Genomic DNA, 6,595 nt, shown 5'->3' with positions numbered 1-6,595 from the left:
TTCACCCCATCCATTCTTTCACTCTGCTTTTGTTCAGGGTTTTAAGATCCCTGATGGAGGATAGGAATGAATGTTGAGGAGCTTGAGAATCATGCCCCAGTGTGTATGTGTGGAGGTAGAAATACAGGGCAAGAAAGACTGTGACTATGGGAAGTGCTTTCTAAAATGTAGGGGCCAAGATTTTTTAATGAAAAATGTTTCATTTTAAAGAGTCACAATATGAATCAACTGTTCTTTTTTTTTTTTTTGGCTGTGTTGAGTCTTCATTTCTGTGCGAGGGCTTTCTCTAGTTGTGGCAAGCGGCGGCGGGGGGGGCACTTTTCATCGCGGTGCGCGGGCCTCTCACTATCGCGGCCTCTCTTTTCGTGGAGCACAGGCTCCAGACGCGCAGGCTCAGTAGTTGTGGCTCACGGGCCCAGCCGCTCTGCGGCATGTGGGATCTTCCCAGACCAGGGCTCGAACCCGTGTCCCCTGCATTAGCAGGCAGATTCTCAACCACTGCGCCGCCAGGGAAACCCCCTCAACTGTCCTTTTGATGACCTCGGTGACTTTATGTCTCCTCGGTATGGTGAAGTTTTAGAAGAGCCCATTGTTTTAGGTTCCTTGCTTAGCTAATGGATATATGCTTATGGTCAGCTCTCAAGAACTGCGTTCTTTTATATTCTGCTGGTGGCCTAAAAGAATAAACACAACTTCCCAAAATGTCCCTCAGGAACAGTTTACGTAATTCTGGGAGGTCTCACTGGAAGAATTAATTCAGAGAATGATAAACTTCAGGGCTTTAAGGGAGCTCAGAGGCTGCCAATCCAACCCCAAGAGTTGCATTCCTCTTCTCCTGCCAGGTTTTTTGCATGAAAACAAACTCTTCCACTGGGGACCTTTTGTCTTTATGACAGATTGTCTGAGCCCTACATGAAAACTTCTCTTGCATCTTTGCATTTTCTCAGGAAAATACTTTATATATGTGTCACCATTTATATACTGGGGGTGTGTGTGTACTCGTTTGCATTTTACTTACATCTTGAAACCTGTACCAAGGAGGTAAAAAGGGAAACCTCATTGAAAGTCAATGCTTGATATATATTTTATTTTCTGTATCAAAAATATTTGGAAGTTTTTATTTTTACATGAACATTATGTGTATGAAACGGAGTAATTTTGACCAAGTCTCTTTTTATGTTACGTATCCTGGTGTTTTTCCGTCGATAAAGTTCTATTTCTGTAAATCAGAACGCAGAGCCAATATCCTAGCATCTTGGATGCAGTTTAACTTCTGGCTCCAACGACTAGCAATTGGTGACTCTGTGTTATGTCAGCTATTGCAGACATTCAGAATTGGGCACTTTTATTTCCTGCGTTCCAGAAGATGATTTCCCAGGGATCAGAACGTTTTCACATTGATAAGCACAGCAAGTCAGTGTTAAAACCCTTCTTGGGGTAGTGGGGAAAGATGAATCTATTATTGTTAAAAGGGAACATTGTTTTTAACTGCTGACATCTTCATAGTCATTCTGACTCCAATTGGGTTTATGGTTTGGGTTCTCTGATTTTCCTAAGTGGATAAGTTTTTATTAAAGCAGTTTATCTCAGTGATCGTAGTGCGAAAGAAAATCAGTCAAGGAAAAAAACCTGGAAGGTCACCCAAGAAGTCTTGACTATTTTGCTGCATTGTCTGTTGTATATATTAGGAAGCAGGTATCTGAGGGAGAATGTCTGTTTTTCCAGGAAGACATGTTAAAGGAGCAGCATCTATTTGTCTGTTAGCATTTAGCAGTTACCAGCACCCATCCCCAAGGTGGTCATAAGTTTATAAAAGCAGTACTTCCACGATAAAAAAAAAAAAAAACCTTGGCAAAGAACAAGAAAAAATTGTAGATAAACTTGCATAAAAGAAAGAACTGATGAGACTACATGGTAAATGTTGGATGTCTAACCAACTTCACTGGCAAAACTCCTTATTCCTTGTTGGACTGATGTTCAAGAATGAAGAAAATGGAAAATATTCTATTATTTTACATTTGGTTAATGGAATTTAAAGTGTAACATTTGGCTACTTTATCCCTGGATGCACCTATAAGAAGAGACAAACTCGATATCTAAAATAAGCCTTGTCCTGCATTTGTACTTTACCTAGACAACATTGTAAAATGTTCTTAACAGTGAAGAATGGCACTAATAAGAGTAAGGATGAGCCTTATCCAACCAGAAAACAACATCGAAGTGGTTTATTTTAATTCCATGTGACACTCCAGTGATGCCAGAAGTGTGTTTCTGTCTTGGGTTCCTTATGAACGGATGACTAGAAAGGATTCTGTCAAGATATTTTAAATTCTGAGACATTGCTCAAACGTTCCCCCCACTGTTAGCTAAGGTGACCATTTGTTTCTAAATTTTGCGTCTCTGTGATCCTGGAGTTCAAAAGTTATTGCTGGAGTTACGCTATATTCTGCATGAAATACACAGTTCACAATTTAAAAAAATAGTAGCAAAGTCCTTTTATGTCTGATTCATTTACCAAAATAGATCAGAATTTCCAATATATGTTATATATTACCTATGTGTAACTATATATAATGATGTAATGTATATGATGCTAATATATATATATTTTTTTACATCTTTATTGGAGTATAATTGCTTTACGATGGTGTGTTAGTTTCTGCTTTATAACAAAATGAATCAGTTATACATATGTTCCCATATCTCTTCCCTCTTACTATGCTAATATAGTTTTAAAATCCTCATTTAAGCAAAGACATTCTCTTCCCATACTGTCAGAATAATTTTTCTATTTTCTGTTAACATTATGACAGTAATAATATTTATATTGAATGACTTGATTAAGTAATGAAAATGTCATTGTAGGTAATTTTCTTGATATTCAAATAATGCAATTTGTTAATCAACAGAAAAATTTTCCACTGTGGAACTCTGCACCCAAATTTCAACTACAGAATTTGATTTCATAGACATTTAAAGTTGGTAGAGATTTCAGTGATTAACCCAGAGGCTACAAAGTCCAGGACCAGACGGTGTAACTGAGTGAAGCCGCACCAGTGGCATATTAAACACCAGTGTATTCCTCACTTCCACACACACCAATACGTGGGCCCACTGTTGTCAAATCTTCCAATTTTTCAAAACAAACAAGTGCAGGTTTTTGTGTGAAATGTCCTGGTTTAAATGTTCAACAATTGAGTGCCCACTCTGTGCCAGGCCCTGTCCTAGGTCCTGGGAATGTAACAGTGAACACAACCAACAAAATTCCATCTCCCTGGAGCTTATATTCTCATCACCAGTTTGTGGCATGAGAGCCAACCCAACCTCTGTGGAAATCGCCTAACTGTGGAAATCGCCTTTGTTGTCTGGGCAGGTGAGTTTCGGGACCTACGTGTGTACTTCCAGGGGAAGGCCCCCTGCTGCTTCACGTGCAACCCACTACACTGCCCAGAAGCTAACCTCTTCAGAAAGGTCTGGGGGAGCCCAGGGTTCCCTCCCTCCCCATCTGGACTGGGAGCTCCTCCAGGACAGGAAGTATATCTTTTTTTTTTTTTTAAATTTATCTCTCAATCTTCAGCCCCAGGAGCGTTCATGGCCAGATATAGGCACTTTGTAAATATCTGTCAACCTAAACCTGTAATTTCCTGTAACTACAAAACAGAATTTAGTCTTCTTTCACATAATAGCTTTTAAATATTGCAAGGCATGTTTCTTTCAGAATTCTGGCTAAAGAGCCCCAGTTTTTTCAACCACTGGAGTGAGTTTCCAGCCCTATCACATCCTGGTCTTGGGACACCCTTTGGCTTGTGGTGTCCTCACACACAGCAACACCCCAGAAATGGATTGACCAGTTCAGAGAGCAGGATTAAACAGGCTTATTGTTTCAGGCAGCTAAACTGAAAACAAGAGTGGTTCTGTGTCCAGCCCTGTGCTCAAATTCAGGCTCCACTACTTACTTACTGGCCACCTGACATTCAGTCAGTTATTTATCTGCCCTGGGCCTCAATTTCCTCATCCATAAAATGGAAATAGACTTACCTGACAGGTTGTGCATGAGAAGTAAACGAGCTAATACCTATAAAGTGCTTAGAACAGTGCGTGGCTCAGAGTAACCATTCAATGTGTAACCGAGCAGGACTCTATGGGGCCTTCCCAGGAAAGACTTCTTCATGTCCTCCACCTGCCTCTTGTTTGTAGAAAAACTTTAGCCTCCTAGGCCTTCCCTGAGTTACAAAGAATACATTTAATCAGAGAAGTGAGAAAATGCAGAAACAAAGGAAAACGGTCAAGCAAGACAAAATAATAGTTGTACCATTAAAGTCAAGGACCTTTAGTTCCTCCTCAAGGGCTGTAGACAGTATTCTGAGCCACGTCCTTTGAGCTGTTTTGCAGATACTAAGACCCCACCAGGTGGAAGGAGTTAACTGCGTGCTGACCACAAGCACGTAGATCCCAGATGGGTTGGAAGCAGAAGGTTGATGATGTGGACTCCCGATTACCTCACCACCAATCAGGCTGAGTAAGATCTCCGCCTGTCCACGCCATGATGGTTCCAACTGCTTCTGACACAGATGCCAAAGGACCACACAGGGGTAGAAAAGAGGTGGCGCCCCAGTTCCAGGAAGACCCTGCCTATTTCCAGAAAAGCACTGCATATGCCTCCCCTCATTAACCTTGCCCTTAAAATCTTACCTCAATCGTCCCCTGGGTAAGAAGTTGATTTATGACATAAGTTCCCAAGTCTCTATTCTCTGGCCATTGAATAAAGCTTTGATCTCAGCTTCGACCTCATTTTTGGCTGCATGAACCCCAACAGAAAAAGAACCTTCCCCACTGAGGCAGGGGCCTGGGCTGGGCTAGGGCCCAAGTGCAGTCCATACAACCTAATTTGGTAACAAATGGATATTAGCTATGATGACTACTACTGCTGTAGTCCAAATGTCTGCAATTGTGTCACACTTTTGGCCCCTGCTAGGCTTTTTCACATGACCTACCTTAAGTCAGTTCCCCCTCTTTCATGCTTATGCATCTGGTTGTTCTGAACTTTAGTATAACTCATTATACACTTACCACCTTTCGATTTCTTGATGCTATTTTCAGGCCCAACTATCTGTACTTTTCAGTCCAAGATTTGTGATTCAACAGTTGAGTATTGTGTCACCTGCACTGTAAACTGTTGTTTAGCCCTTTGGTTTCTTAATGTATAGTGTTCATGGTTAAGTGTGCAAACAATCTTTGTTGCCTGAAGGACTGTCTTGAAGAATTTATGACAAAATATAAACCTTAGTCGTCTGGTTTATTAGAGAGATTCTCTCATCTCTAGATGTGGGTGGGGCAAGAATGAGGGTGGAAATGGGAAGGTGACAAAAGAGGAGGGACCTGGGAGGTAGAAGTTAACGATGGTGGGGAAACATATCAAAAAGGAAGCTCCCTGAACAAGGTTTTGAGAATCAGGGCTGTCACCAAAGACCTTATGATTTGGAAGCCCAGAAATGGCTTCATTCAATAATTCCACAAATATTTTTCAGGACCTACAATATGCAAGGCAACGTGTTAGAAGAAATAGGGATACATACATACATACATACATAAGGTAGTCCCTGCTTTCAAAGAGGTAAGTGCTGGAGGTAAGATATGTAAATAAATAGATACAATACAATGTAATGTAATACAATGTCTGTGTGAGATAGATACAAGCTAAATGCCTTTAGAATTTAGGGGCAGCATTTGTTACTTCTGTTGCCCTTGTAGATTGTATTACTGGCCCAATTCTTTACCTCTCCTTATATGCATGGTTTTTGTTGTGTAATTTTGCATTTCTTTCCTACTGTGAGTGGGGCACACTTACCTATCTCTTGGCCTTGGGCTTGTCCATATGACTTGCTTTAGGCAAAATGAGGCAGAAAAGGTGTGCCAGTTCCAAATTTAGGCCTAAAGAGACCTCTGTTTCCACTTAGGTCTTTATCATGACCATTACATGCCTGATACTAGTTGCAGAGGCAATAGCCTGCGGACTGATCCATCAGTTCCACAGTTGACTAAAATCTTCTCTCTATAATAAATCCCTTGCTCTTTATCATTCAGAGCAACTCTACTTTTCTATCAAACTCTAATACAGAAACTGGGTGGCTGGAAGTGGGGAGTTGCCCTAACAAAAACCTAAAACATGTGGCATTGGTTTGGGGAACAAGTGGCAGATGGATACTGGCAGGACCCTGAGAAGGTTGTTAGTGAAAACCTGAAAGGCCTGGATGAGGGTGTTAAAGAAGCCTGAAGAGCTTCCAAGGAGGCTGTCAAGGAGGGATTAGAGGAAAGAAAGGAAAACATCATTGGAAGCTAAAAGAGACCTTGATTGTGCAGTAGAGTTCAGCAAAACTGTCACCTGTGGTAAAATGGAAAATAAAAAATGTACCTTATAAACTTGATCCAGCTATGATTTCTGGGCAGTGCTGAGGGTACCACCTGGCTTTTTCTAGCTGTCTAAAGTAAAATGAGAGAGGAGAAACATACCATAAGGAACAAATTACTCCATTCTCAAATGTGATTTGGAGAAAATATAAAGCCTCAGAAGTCTTTTAAGCCAGGAAAGGGTTCT

Source organism: Tursiops truncatus, chromosome 5 (assembly GCF_011762595.2).
Source record: "Tursiops truncatus isolate mTurTru1 chromosome 5, mTurTru1.mat.Y, whole genome shotgun sequence".
Taxonomy (NCBI): domain Eukaryota; kingdom Metazoa; phylum Chordata; class Mammalia; order Artiodactyla; family Delphinidae; genus Tursiops; species Tursiops truncatus.
This window is presented reverse-complemented; position numbering follows the sequence as displayed.